General features: G+C 47.1%; 1 protein-coding gene and 1 non-coding gene across 5 annotated transcripts in view; both read right to left on the bottom strand.

Moving 5' to 3' along the window:
* Window positions 1-13947, bottom strand: part of LARGE1 (LARGE xylosyl- and glucuronyltransferase 1) — a 604481-nt gene that overhangs the window by 387902 nt on the left and 202632 nt on the right. The gene's annotated exons all lie outside the window — the stretch shown is intronic.
* On the bottom strand, window positions 269-406 carry LOC114238422 (small nucleolar RNA SNORA76). Its single transcript, XR_003623796.1, has one exon. It is a non-coding gene; the product is annotated as a small nucleolar RNA SNORA76 (small nucleolar RNA).

Below are 13947 nucleotides of genomic sequence, written 5' to 3'. Positions count from 1 at the left end.
CACACTCTCGGCGCCATTGGGGGGTCCCCGAGTCTCGTGCGACCAAGCTCCACTCCTCAAGCACAAGGCCCATCAGAGAACCCAGGCAGAGGAGACCATCCCTCTGTCCTGCACCCACAAGCCTCTGCCCAGGGGCTGCACACAGAACGGCCTTTACACGTACAATTGCAGCCACTCCCAGGCTCCGTGCCCTCCTACCCTCTCTGTGCATCACATTCTCCCTGTAACACCCGCCTCTTCAAGGCCTCTGTCAGCTGTGCCCTTTACCGAATGTCACTTGCTGCCAAAGGAATCACCTAGGTGGCATCTAAGCAGCCCCGGGTCTGAACAAGCTGGATTTGCTCTGGCACTGCCTCCTGACCCCTGAGGCCACGGGACAGGCCCTGCAGAGGTTCCAAGGCAGTGCCTTGGCTGTGGCCAAAGCAGGGGACCCACAGGGAATGGTGCTCAATGGAATGATTTCAAAAATCGCTAGCCCTCCCTGGACCTCAGTTAAAATAGCGGGTCACTGCCGTCACACCACCGCTCAACTCCCTCCCAAATCGGACACCCCACAAATTGAAAGCCACGTACGCTTCCCAGGCATCTGACATTCCCCACAGCCCCAGAGGGCTCTACGGTATTAAAACACCCAAGATGCCTGACGACGCTGGGTACGTGTGGAGTCTTCAATCTGAGCTGCTGTAAACAGCGCTGCTATGAAGCCCTCTGACAGGCTCCACTCTACCCAGCTCCACCTTTTCTTTTAGAATCTGTATGTGAGAACAGTACCTTCCTAAAAATAGAATCACTGAGTTAAAGGGTAAGCACAATTTATAGTTCTTGGGATGAACCAACAGTTTACTCTCCAGAAAGAGCGATGCTGATGGGACCAGCAATTCAGATTTGACGGCCGTTGATGGAGCCCTGGCTTTATTCCAGCACCGAGCTAGGCACCTCACTTCTGTCCTCTCTTTTCAGTATCCCACAAAGCTCAGTCACCCCCATGCAACTGATGCAGAATGTGAGGTCATAAAACAAAACAACTGGCCCAGGGCAATACAGTTCTTTGGAGACAGGGCTGGGAGAAGAATCTAAGTCCCAGATTCCTCCAGTTCTGTGGTATCTGCTGAATTACTCAGATCTTTGAGCTTTCCCACACGACTACAACAGCTTTCATTTATTAACGATAACCACAGGCCAGGTTCTAGACTGGGTACTTTATTACGTACACTCCCACATCCATCCAAGTCAATGAGGCAGTCAAAACGATCACGCTGCCACTGATGAGAATAGCACCGACCCGCTCCTGAATGCTAATATGTTCCAGGCATTGTGCAAAGAAAGCACTTTATGTTCATCTATTATTTTAACTCTCTTAAAATCTATAAGCGAGACATTAATAGGCCCAGTTTATAGATGAAAGGATTGAAGCTCAGAAAAGTGACTTCCCTTAAGGGTCCCACAGACTATAAATGGGAAATACATCCATCAATAAATGGATCTGAGAACAGGGCTGTCTCCCAAACCTAAGCGTTTCATCTCAATGCTAGACTGCCCCAACAGCCAGCATCATCCGGTGGGTGGCGAGGAAGAAGGTTTCTAAAGAAGATGGTGAGAAAGATCGGCATTCCATTTTGGTTCCTCTTCCCCGCGATGTGCTGGCTGTGTGTAGTTTGATCTGTGCTGCGTTTATTTCAACGTCATCCGACTGGCTGCCTACAAATGCAAGTCTTTCTCTTCTGAGGGCTGCTTCCCATTATAGCAAAGGAGAGTCACAAAGATCGGCCCACATCCCGACACAGGCCTCCGGTGGCTGAGACGGACCCTCTCATCAGAGCCCAGGACAGCACAGGGAGGCTCCCTCTCGGGGCACCCCCTGCAGGGCAGGGGCAGGAGTAGAAAGATGAGGACCCCTAGAAAGTGGCAGAAGTCGCTCTGTATAAGGGGGACAGCACCAGGCTGGGAAAGAAGTCACAGGTTCAAGTCCCAGCTCTGCCAGCAACCCACTGTGTGACCTGGAGCAAGTAAGTCTTGGCCTCATGAACACTAACAAAATTATTAAACCACGTGATGTAATTTTGGACTCCCCTGTGGAGGGAGTCGGGGAGATTCTTAGCAAAGAATGACTGAATAGCTTTAAAGAAAGGATTCAGCAAATCAAGACAAGATACCTGGGTCCTAGATCATTGGCACAACTAACCTACCATTAGAAGTTCTTGTCCTCAAAATGCACAGGTATAAACCCATGCATTGGCCTTTGTCTGCCCTAAGGCAGCTCCCGTCACAGAGTCTTCATGATCCTACAGCAGTTCACATCCTGGTAACACTGCAGGTTGAAAGCAGACTGAAAAAGAAATCATTACCTCCATCATCAAGTAAGAATTCAATCATCTCCAGGAGATCCAGAGTTGGCACACAGAGACCAATTCCAGCTGAATCATGTTATGACTAATAAAGAAATGGGAAGAAGGGGAAAAGCCACTCCCCTTCCTTACTACCCTGATATAAGCGGGATGTCATCCTCCTGCCAATTGCTAAAGGGACACCTCACCTCCCATGCCCTCTAGCACCAGCAGCCTGAAGGTTTCACTGCGTGTCCATTAGTAAAATACACGGAATGCCCAGATGACTAGGAACAGCATTTGACCTAAAATAACAAAATTCATAAAGTCAAGTTTGGCTTGCCAGAGATGCTCTTTTCCTCGTAACTTTGGAAACCTCCAGGTGTTAACAGCTGGAAATGGTTATCAGGTTCCTCTTGCTGGGGTTTACAGCTACATTTGCAGTGTACAACCGAGATTTTCCAAGCACACAGGACTCTAGGCACATATGCACCAGCAACCCTCCACCACCACCTCTCTCCAACTGCTCTGGCTTCCCGGCCAAACTTACTCCCTGCTCCCAGTTCTTTGGAATCAAAGGAACTTTTTTTAAAACATCAGGCTGCTTGGGGAAAAAAAGGTGTCAATTTGTAAATTCCCTACTTGGCCCCGTCTACCTGCAAAGATACAGAAAAGTCCGGGGGAAGGAAAAGAAGAGGATTGCGTTTCTCTTTTTAGTTTCCAGATGGAGCTGACTCCCACTGGCTACCCACACACCCAAGTGGCTGGTGTCACTGTTGTGATTTTAGTAGTACTGTGCAGGCCTTGGGCAAGTACCCCCCATGAAAATCAACAGCGAGCACATCTGAGAAAGCCAGAGATAAAAACGAGAGAACCAATGTGCCCTTGGCTCTGAAAATGTCTGCAGAATCTCCAAGCAGAGACCCATCAAATGGACATTTGTGCACACGTGCCAGCTGGACCAAGCCAAGGTTTTTCAGACGTAGAGACACTCGAGCAGGCTGACGAAGTCTGAAGGGCTGAGAACGATGCAGCCCCAAATATCACCTTGTAGGACCCTTCGGAGAAAGGTCTTTGACCATTTCCCAGGATGGATAGCTCAGGACTCAACCACCACACGGCCTGGAGGAGAAAAAGTGCTTTCAATGGAGCCTGGCACTGCCACGGGACCAGCCTCCACAGACTGAAGAGAAGCTGCTGACACTCAGAGGAGCTGGCATTTATAAAGGAATCTAGTTAACATGACGGGACACCAGGCCCTGAGTCTATCCACCAGAAAGGGTGCCACAGAAGGTGGCAGTGGTAGTGAATGCGTCCACAGAGACCTGGATGGAGATGCCAGCCTGAACCTGTTCCACTTGGCTTTGCCAGGATGCCTGCCCCGTGCCACACACCTTAACCCAGACATCATATGACAACATGTCTTCTGAGTCACTGTACCTCTTCAGGTGACTGTCACTGTAGTAGGTTTCTAGGGCTGCCTTAACCAAGGACCACAGAGTGTCTTAAGCGAGGGAAATTTACTTTCTCACAGTTCTGGAAGCTGGAAGTCCCAGAACAAGGTGTTGGCAGGGTTGGTTTCTCCTGAGGCCTCTCTCCTTGGCTTGCAGACAGCCATCTTCTCCCTGTATCTTCACCTATTCCTTTCTTCCTCTGTCTGTGTCCCAATCTCCTCTTCTTATAAAGACAACGGTCATACTGGATTAGGACAGTCATATTGTCCATACTGGACAGCAGTCACACTGGACGTGACCTTATTTTACCTTAATTACCTCTTTCGAGGTCCCATCTCCAAACATAGTCACATTCTGAGATATTGAGGGTTAGGATTTCAACATAAGCATGTTGAGGGGGGACAAGTCAACCCATCAAAATCATGACCATCTTTATACCACGGAGGGACACGAGACACAGGAAGTAAATGACACAGGAAGTAAATGACTTCTCAAAAGCCATACCACTCATTTGTGGCAGACCTAGGATTCAAACCCATATTTCCTAGACCCGAAAAACATGATCCTTTTGCTCTGAAAGAGCTGCCTCTGACCAGGGCTCAGGTTGGTGAAATAGCTTACCAGAGAGTCACAGATCTAAACAGCGTGACACTGGGACTTGCACCCAGGGTCTAGATAATTTTACCCCCAGTAGTTAATTGCATTGAACACGCCAAGACTACTCAGATTAAAACTGCTCTTTGTTGAGCCAGTAACTGTCTATCATCATAACTCATTCTCCTCTATTCAGGGTTGTCCAGACACCATGATTGGGTAGCTCTACACATTCTCCATTGCAATGCACCAATTTTAAAAAACCTTCATTGCAGGCCACTCAATGGTAGAGTCAGGACAACCCTCAGAGACTCCCCATTTGATTGATGCCTGTTCTCCAAATTGGATTTCACGCTTCCTAACAGCCTCTTAATGGTGCCTAGTGGAAAACCTTGCATGGAGAAGTCAGCTGATAAATATTTGTTGGATACATGAATGTGTGTATGAATGGATGGAGCAGTCAAGGCAACGTCAAAAGACCCCTCCCAGTTTTAAATTCCATGATTCTGCTGCAGGAGGTGACACTAGGATTGCTGCTTGATGGCTGAGGATTGTAGCAGACCCAAATCAGTACCTTTCCTTCATACAGTTTATCTTTCTCGACCTAGCCAGCAGGTCAGGGCAGTATCACCAACGGAAATGGAAATGCCCTTGAGGATAATGTCCCTTGCCCAGGTACAGCATGATAGAGAGCCCTGGGACCAATTAAACTTTCCCCTTAGAATTAATCACAACACTAACTTGATGTTCTTTCTTCTCTTGCCAGACTCTTACTAGGTGGAAAAGAGAAGGAAAATTTCACAGTCATTATCTAACTCCACTGTCCCTGGGGTCTGTGCTCCTATTTGGAAAATGCAATCGTTGTTCAACAAATGTCTGTCTGAGTAACTCTATAAGCAAAGAGTTACCATGGGCAGTTTCCAAAGAAGCGGAAGACGATAGCTCATGAAAGCAAGGCATTTACAAGTAATTCAAGGAGGTAAAAAATATTTGAGAATGCAGAATAATATAATGCAAATTATATTAAAACGCATTTAGTTTTTAAGGAGTCAGTGAATCAAAGAATTACATGGGAAACCAAAACTGGAAATCCTGGCCTTGACCCTAGGAAATAGCTAGATCTGGGTCTAACGGATGACCATGGACATGGTTTGACCAGGGTACTGAGCAAGTTAGGAAGAACAATGGTTTAAATTAAAGGCGCAGAAGCCATACTACGTGTCATGGGAAAAGGGACAAAAAGGAGGTGGGGCTGTCTGGAGAAGGAAGATGGAGCTGACAACTGCAGGGTGCAGGGGGCTCCTGGGGGACCATGAATGGTCCTTTCAACTGAGGCGTTTAGACCAGACACAATGGGCACCAGAAACCCATTCAATTATCCTGAGCAGAGGAACAAAACGATGCAAGTGGTTTCTGAGGAATTAATAGCATTCCAACTGCACTGCTTTGATTGGAGTAGAATGAATCAAGGAAGGTGGCCCCAACGGCGGGCATGATGATTCAAGGGCACTGAGGAGGTCTCATACACTACAGAAAGAGAGAGCAACGTTCTTTTTTTTTTTTTGGAATTGGGAGGGGACATTGATTTATCTATTGAGTGTCTGTTATGTGTGAGGCATTGCTGTTGTTTGGTGGAAAAGACAGGCTTAGGCATAGGCCGCAGGAAAGGGAGACCAGGATCCAAACACCAAATAAAAACATACATAGTAAATTACAATGATAAAAGAAGGGTGGTATGGGGGTGAAAACTAACCTAGTATAGAGGTTCAGGGAAGTGAGCAAAGTTCTTGAACACCAGGGACACATTTCAACAGGTCATTGCCCCAACAGTGGGGTACTAGAGTGGAATATAAATATTGTGTGATTTTTTTCTCAGAAGACCAGTTATAGTTTTTAGACATTTCCAAAGCAACAAATCACAGAACTGGAAAAGAGCGCTGATAACGAACTGTTCCAAACCCTTGTTTTAGGACGTCATTCATTCATCACTGATTAAGCCCGTACTGTGTATGAGGCACCCTGCTAGGCACAGAGAAGGCATGAACGTGCCAGGTATTGTACGAGAGGTAACGGGATGAGAAACACCTGACTCCAACTTAATTCCTCAGAGGGGTGGCAGGTTTGCAAGGTGAACAAGTGGAAACAAGACAGAAGAGAGAAATGAGTCTGTGCTAAGGTGCAGGGGCAAAGTGTGGCCTTGGGGCTACCAAGTTTGTCAACTGCCGGAGCTGAGGGACGGAGGGATGGAAGCACAGAGGGACGGAAGGACAGACAAATTGTAGCTGCAGCAAGAGAGGAAGAAACGGAGACTCCAAGAGCAGACTGGATTGATCTCTTTCAACGGTTCTAACCTCGATATTACAATACTCTGCTACTACCCAGCCTCAATCCAAATTCTTCATACTTGCATTTAAATGTATCCTAAAATACCAAATGGAATAAAAGTCTGAAGAATGCTCTGGAAACCAGGAATGGCGTTGATCATCTTACTGTAGAGAAGGGAGGTAAGCTGCCCACAGTAGACTAATTCATACGGTGCTGTTCAGAAAGAAATACGTGCCACCTCCAGCCAAATGATATGAGCAGAAACACCCCTGAGAGCAGACAGAGAGAAAAGAGCACAGAGTAGGGGAAAGTGAGCAGAAATGCGGGGTTTAAATAAAAATTGCTTCTTCCAGATTTCACAAAATAAAGATAAGAGCTCATGCTTGCTGCATATTTAGTGGTGTGTCATTTTATAGATGAGGAAATTGAGGTCCAGGGAAGTAGAATAACTTGTCCCAATCATCCAACCAGTAGAAGCTAATGCCAAGATTCAACCCCAGGTAGTTCGCCTCTAGAGAGCTTTAATCACTCCTGTACCCCATTCAGCAGCTTGTGGGGTGAAGAACAAGATGGAGGATGCCACCTTCATAGGGAAGCTAGGAAGCTGGATGCCAGGCCTAACGCTGGACATGAACAGCCTGGGACCAGTAAGGATGACAGCCTCAGGTGGAGAAATGGTCCTTCCCTGAGCATCCAAGCAGTCTTGAGGCAGGCAGGATCAGATGGTTCACGGGACCTGAGGCCTTCAAGGGGAGTGTTCACTGAGGCCCGGGACCCACTGGCTATGAGGCACTGCGGAATGACAGTCCGCTGGGCAACTAGGTGAGCCACACACTCTACTCCATCATGGATGGACAAATATCAGGAAATCTCAACTTGGCTCCAAAGATGGCCAAGGCATAGAAAGGAACAGGTGGAGAATTGGAGGAAACCAAGACTGGGTAGAGTCACAGCAGTTGAGAAAGAGAGGGATGGAGGGATGGAGGGATGGAGAGGAGAGTGGAAGAATGGAGGGGCAGAGAGAGGGATGGAGGGGTGGAGAGAGGGACGGAGGGGTGGAGAGAGGGACGGAGGGATGGAAAGAGGGACGGAGGGATGGAAAGAGGGACGGAGGGATGGAAAGAGGGACGGAGGGAGAGAAGGATGGAGAGAGGGAGAATGTGTGTGTGTGTGTGTACACACATATGGGTATCATGCATCCTACTGAGGCCAGCGACAAAAGCTAGTAACATACTAGTCTTTAAAAACAAAACAAACAACAACAACAACAAAGGAAGTAGAGGCATAAACAGAGGGACGAAGAGCCAGTAACCTTGGCCCCCAACATCCCTCAGCAGCCTCAACCGGAGTCAAGTTTAAATTATGTTCCTACGGCACAGACTCTAGTGCCTTCAGGAATTTGCCTCACGTGGCAGCTGTACTCACAGAGGTGTGTTATAAATATTTGGCGAGGGTGACAGTGACAACCACTCATTTACAGCCATCTAAGCTGCCTGTCCCCCCGGCTCATTTGTTTTGTGTTCGTCCTCCAGATCTCTCCTTTATGAACCTCTCCATCTTTAGAGCAACATTGCATCACTTGGGGGCTGAGAATTGCTAAGAAGCTCGGAGCTTCATTTCATATCAATTTCTTACAATTAATCAGTTTTATTTAAAGAGGAGGAGGGGAAACAGATATATCTGCAGAGCAGGGAAAATGGATACAGCTTAGAGAACAATTATACATAATAGTCCCAGAAGGTTTAGCTGTTCAGATGATCATTAAAGAAATGGATGGAGTAAGTTTTTAAAAAATTTCCAGCTCCCCCTGCCTCCCCCGAATTGGATAAACAAAAACGAGAGGGCTATCTCCACTTCTTCTGGAATCACATTAAAATGTATCCCCAGACAGCCTTTCACTAAGAACCTCCCACCTTGGCTATGCCACTAGTATATAAATGTATCGCACCACCTCTGGCTTTTGGAAGCACATCAGTTACAGTCTGGGGTTCACTCATTACTGTAGTTGGTGGTGGTTTATTTTTAAACACACCAGCCAGCACACACGTGGCTGGACACGGCGAAGCAGGTTGATGCTCTATTTAATCTGACAGTTCCTTAATTACCTAGTTGGTGGTTTTGTTTTGGGCTTCCTCCCCTCCCAGGTATAAATTTCTTAAGCTATAAATGGTAAATCCCTGTATCTGTTTATTCTTTGATAGCATTAAAAATCAGCCCCCACCAGTCAATAATGATGAACTGGACCATCCTGCAAACTGGTCCAGGCAACTGAGGACTGCCTCCTGCTTTTCTACTAAGTTGGCTAAGACAGCTGCAAGGATAATGGGAACTATAGTGACGGGCAGGACAGAAATGGTCTGTCTCCCTACTCTGTCACATGATCACATAACTCCAAAGAAATGAAAAAGTTGATCTTTGCCTGGAAAAATGGAAGTGTCTGCTCTGGAATCAGACAAACTAGTTCAAATCTTGGTTTCTTTGCCTGTGCACACTTGGGAATATCCACCTCTTCCCTCACTAAGCCTGTGGCCTCATCTGTAAACCTGGGGAAAGAATTATACCTACTTCATAGGATCAAATGGGCAAAGTCAAAATTGAGACAAAAGACACCACACTGGAGATACAGACAAGTAATAACTGTTTTGATCATATAAATGCTCAATTGATAAGTGTAATACAAATGTACCTGAGTAACAAACCAAAGACAAGAAAAACAAAAGAAACTTGAAAAAATCTGCAGTGTCCAGGTAAAGTGGACCATGACATCATCCCATATTGCCACCCAACTTGTCCTCACATAGGCCCATCACCGGCCCCTCCAAGACCAGCCAACAGCACACAGCAATCTGACCCACTCAAACCTCACTCTGGCCTCCTGGGCGCCCTGAATTCCAACGTAAGCCACCTCAGATTATGGAAGGTTGCAGGATGGCGACCTCATTGTGTCCTGAGCAGTGGCCTCTGAAGATGCAGAGGTGGCATGAGTGAGGGGTCTTTGGGATGATCCTATCAGGAGTGGCAGGAGGGGCAGGAGAGAATTAGTCACTCAATGTCTCATCTCATTTCAGCACCACGCCCTGCTGAGTCTGGGTTCCTCAGCCCTTTACTCAGATGGAAAAAGTGAGGCTCAGCAGGTTAATCTGCTCATCCAGCATCCCCTTGTCCGCCCCACAGTTTAGGAATGTCAACTCAGCTCTGAAGTCCTCCAAGGCCCCCCGGCTCACTCCAGGTCGTCCTCTGGAATTCAAGTCACAGGCAGTCCCCAACTCAGGTCCTCAGGAGGTACGCTGCCAGGAGAACTTTTGTGCAAGTGGGGGAGACCAAATGAGGGCAACATGGAGAGGAAGGGGCCTGGATGCAAGGAGGGGGACCCAAAGACACGCTCAGCTAGTGGGAATCCTTGCCTTCTTCTCTCTTGGTCTTTTGCATGAGAAGCTTGGGCTAAAAAGAATCAGTTAGGCTGTTCCTCTGAAATCCTCATTTTACACAATCAGAAATTGAGGTCTGGAGAAAAGCAAGCAACTGGGCAGCAAGTTCCTGGCCAGGTCAGGACTAGAACCCATGGTACCTACTTACCAGCGGTCTTTCCCCACATCTTCACATCAACGTGAGCCATTCCACCATCCCCGGAGCCCTCCCCACTTCTCCTCAGAGGCGCCACAGATCCCTTGCCATCCTGCTTCTTTGAGTTAATATTCCTAAGGGCAGGTTGGTACCCTGATATCGGGGTAACACCTGGGCGATTACCTCGTCCACAAGTGGTCGCTCCAGGCCAGCTGTGCTCCCATCCCCGAAACTGCAGTGGCCCTTTTGCTGACTGCAAGGCAAACATTCTTCCATGGCTTCTCCACCAACTACAACAGTAGCTCCCAAACTTAAGTGGACATCAGAGTCACCTTGAGGGCTGGCTAAAATGTGAGAACGCAGGGCCCTACACCTCCAAGGCAGTAGGTCTGGAGTGGAGTCCAAGAATTCGCATTTCAAACAAGTTCTAGGTTCCCCAATTCTCTCTCCCAAACTCCCCCGTCCAGTGACAGGTGGCAGGGATAGAAAATCAGACCCCCATCTGCAACTCCAGTGGCATCAGACACACCAGGCTAAAGTTGCCCTACTTTCAGACACAGCTCAAATCTCTCCTGTGATCACAGATAGATGTCACTGAGCAAATGACTCCGTACTGACATGCTGTGGGTCCCAGCTGGCAGTGGGCTTTCTTTTCACTGCTCTGAAACCAACACTAAGAAATATCTCTAAGGAGTTACAAACCATCCACAATTTATTGAATCTTGAGTTAATTCTCCATCACTAACTACTAATTCCAATGTCATGTTTCCCTCTAGATAAATTGTTCCAACCCTTTGCACAATCGATGCCCAAATTTCCACCTCATCCCATATGCTTAAGAAGAATTCAAACAGGTAGCCCTCACTTTGTGAAATAGAGGCAAATCGTCAAATCTATTTCCATAAAGTCACTCCTATGCCCTTGGGTTGCCAGATTTAGGAGAAAAACACAGTACACCCAGTAAGATTTGAATTTCAGATGAACTAAAATTTTGTTTTAGTATAAGCATGTCGCATGCAATATTTGGGATATACTTATACTAAAAATTGTTAAGCATTTATCTGAAATTCAGACTTAACAAAGAGCTACGACACCTGTGCACTCATTCAAAAAAATATACATTGAGCCTCTAGTAGGTGTTACTTGCTACAAATGCAAGACATATAGGTAGGGGTGTGTGGTAAGTGTTTAAAAAGTGGCTCTTGGGGGAGGGCATGGCTTTCAGCACTTGCTGAGGCTTGAAGTTCCTACAACCATTTTGTAAAAACATGAGGAGACCAAAAGGCCAGCAGAGAGCCCACCCAGAGCACCAGGTTATTGAGCCACAGGACTGATGGCAACAACCTCCTCCCTCCAAGATTTTATACAGCAAGACAGATACACTCTTATTTAAGCCACTGTTAGTTGGTTTTTCTGCTACTAGTACCAAAATGATTCCCAACGGATACACAGAAAATACTCCTCTTTGCTATGTATGCTATCTTCTGCCTCTCCAAGTAGAACAAAAGTTGTTTCTGTTTACGAGTCATGCTGGTGGATCTCTTCTTTCCTTCACTTTCATTTACCCATCCATCCATTCATCCATCCACCCACCCACCCATCACACACAGTGTACCATTTACCTATTTATTCTACTGTAACATCCAATGGTGAAACACTCTAGAGCTATGGGGAGACATCCCAATGAGTGCCTCTGATTGACTCTCCAAGAGTCCATGACCAATGTTTACCATCAAGGGCCTCTTTCAAAGAGTATTTTGTAAATCTGCCCCCAGATGCTACCACAGAGTAAGGGCTTTTTTCCTTCCAGTACTGATCATCCCCAGACTCTCTTCTCACCTACTCAGTACACTTCCTTGGGGGTCAGATTACAACACTGTAGAAATCCAAAAAAGCCATGGAGGAGCCCTTGAGGACCAAGACATCCACTCCGGGACACCCCAGCACCCACAGTGGGGTGGGAGTGCTCTCAGCCACAGGTTATCTGAGAAGGCTGCTGACCCAACAGATGCTTCTTTGGTAAACCATCCCAAGCACTAATGACTGTGCTTAAGAAACCCACTGGCACTTACTTCTCTCTCTGGCGCAACAAATGGAAAAGGAAACGTAACGCATGAAGGATGAAGATCACCAAAACCATACATGGAGCCACTTAACCAACCACGTCCTACAACTGCATTTCAAATATACTCCTCAGAAGTCACTTTGTCCCAAAGAGTCAGGCTGTCCACCCCTATATTCCAGCCCTCCTGGGCTGGGCCTCCCTACTCCTTGCACCATTAATTTCCATCTCTGAGGCATCCTTTTATCTGTCATCATTCTTTTATTCCTTCCATCTCAGCTCTAAAGCGTTTCTCTTTCTAAGCTCCAGGTTCCTGCAATACTTTGCAACATATGCCATTTAAAAAGAGGCTCAGGGAGGGAGGAGTCAAGATGGCGGTGTGGGAAGACACGGAGTTAGCGTCTCCCCACAACTAGGGCGCCTGTCGGGAGCTGGTGGGGGACTCTGACCCCCAATGAGATGGGAGGAATCCCAGAGTGAACCGGTAGGACGTAGGGGGACCGAGGGGGGAGGAGAAGTGGAGGCCAGACAAGATCGGCGACCCTGAGGTGGGGGAGATCAGGAGAGGCAGACGGGAGGGGCACTCCCAGATCCCAGACCAGAGGAGCAGGAGAAGAGAGGAGGGCATTTGCCCCGCCCAATCGAGCCCAGGAAACCTGCTGGGCTCCCAGGTGAGTTCCCCTGCCCTCTGAGAACAGGGGTGGGGGGCACCCCTGGCCCCTGCTGTTCCTTGAGCCTAAGCCCCAGTCCCCTCAAAGCCCCCAGGGCCTTTTCCAGCCCTGTGGGTCCTGAGCATTGGCCCCGCTCACCACCCAAACCTCACCCTTGCTTAGGCTCCACTCTCCACAGCCAAGGCCTTCCCCTCACTTTTTTTTTTTTTTCTTTTCCCTCCTCCTCTTTTTCACTATTGTGGTAACCATGTACCTTCCTTCCGGTTGTTGATTCATCTATATTTTTATTTTTACATTATTTTCTAACATATGTTAGTTTCCTAGTCTAATTTTATTTTTTACTTTGTTATTGTTCTCTTTTTTTTGCCACCCATGCAGTTTGCGGGATCTTGATTCATGAGCCTGGGGTCGGGCAGAAGCTCCTATGGTGGGAGATCCAAGACCGAACCACTGGACTAACAGAGAACCTCAGACCCCAGGGAATATTCATCAGAGTGAGGTCTCACAGAGTTCCTCATCTCAGCACCAAGATCCAGCTATACCCAATAGCCTACAAACTCCAGTGTTGGAAGCCTCAGTCCAAACAACCAGTAAAACAGGAACACAATCCCACTCATAAAAAAAAAAAGAAATGAGATGGCAAAAAAATACGTCACAGATGAAGGAGCAAGGTAAAAACCTACACAAGACCAAATAAATGAAGAGGAAATAGGCAATCTACCTGAAAAAGAATTGAGTAATGATAGTAAAGATGATCCAGAATCTCGGAAATAGAATGGAAGCACAGATTGAGAAAATACAAGAAATGCTTAACAGAGAACTAGAAAAACTAAAGAACAAACAAACAGAGATGAACAACACAATAACTGAAATGAAGAATACACTAGAAGGAATCAATAATAAAATAATGGAGGCAGAAGAACGAATAAGTGAGCTGGAAGACAAAATGGTGG

This window comes from Balaenoptera acutorostrata, chromosome 11, assembly GCF_949987535.1.
Source record: "Balaenoptera acutorostrata chromosome 11, mBalAcu1.1, whole genome shotgun sequence".
In the NCBI taxonomy this organism is placed as follows: Eukaryota; Metazoa; Chordata; class Mammalia; order Artiodactyla; family Balaenopteridae; genus Balaenoptera; species Balaenoptera acutorostrata.
This window is presented reverse-complemented; position numbering and strand designations above follow the sequence as displayed.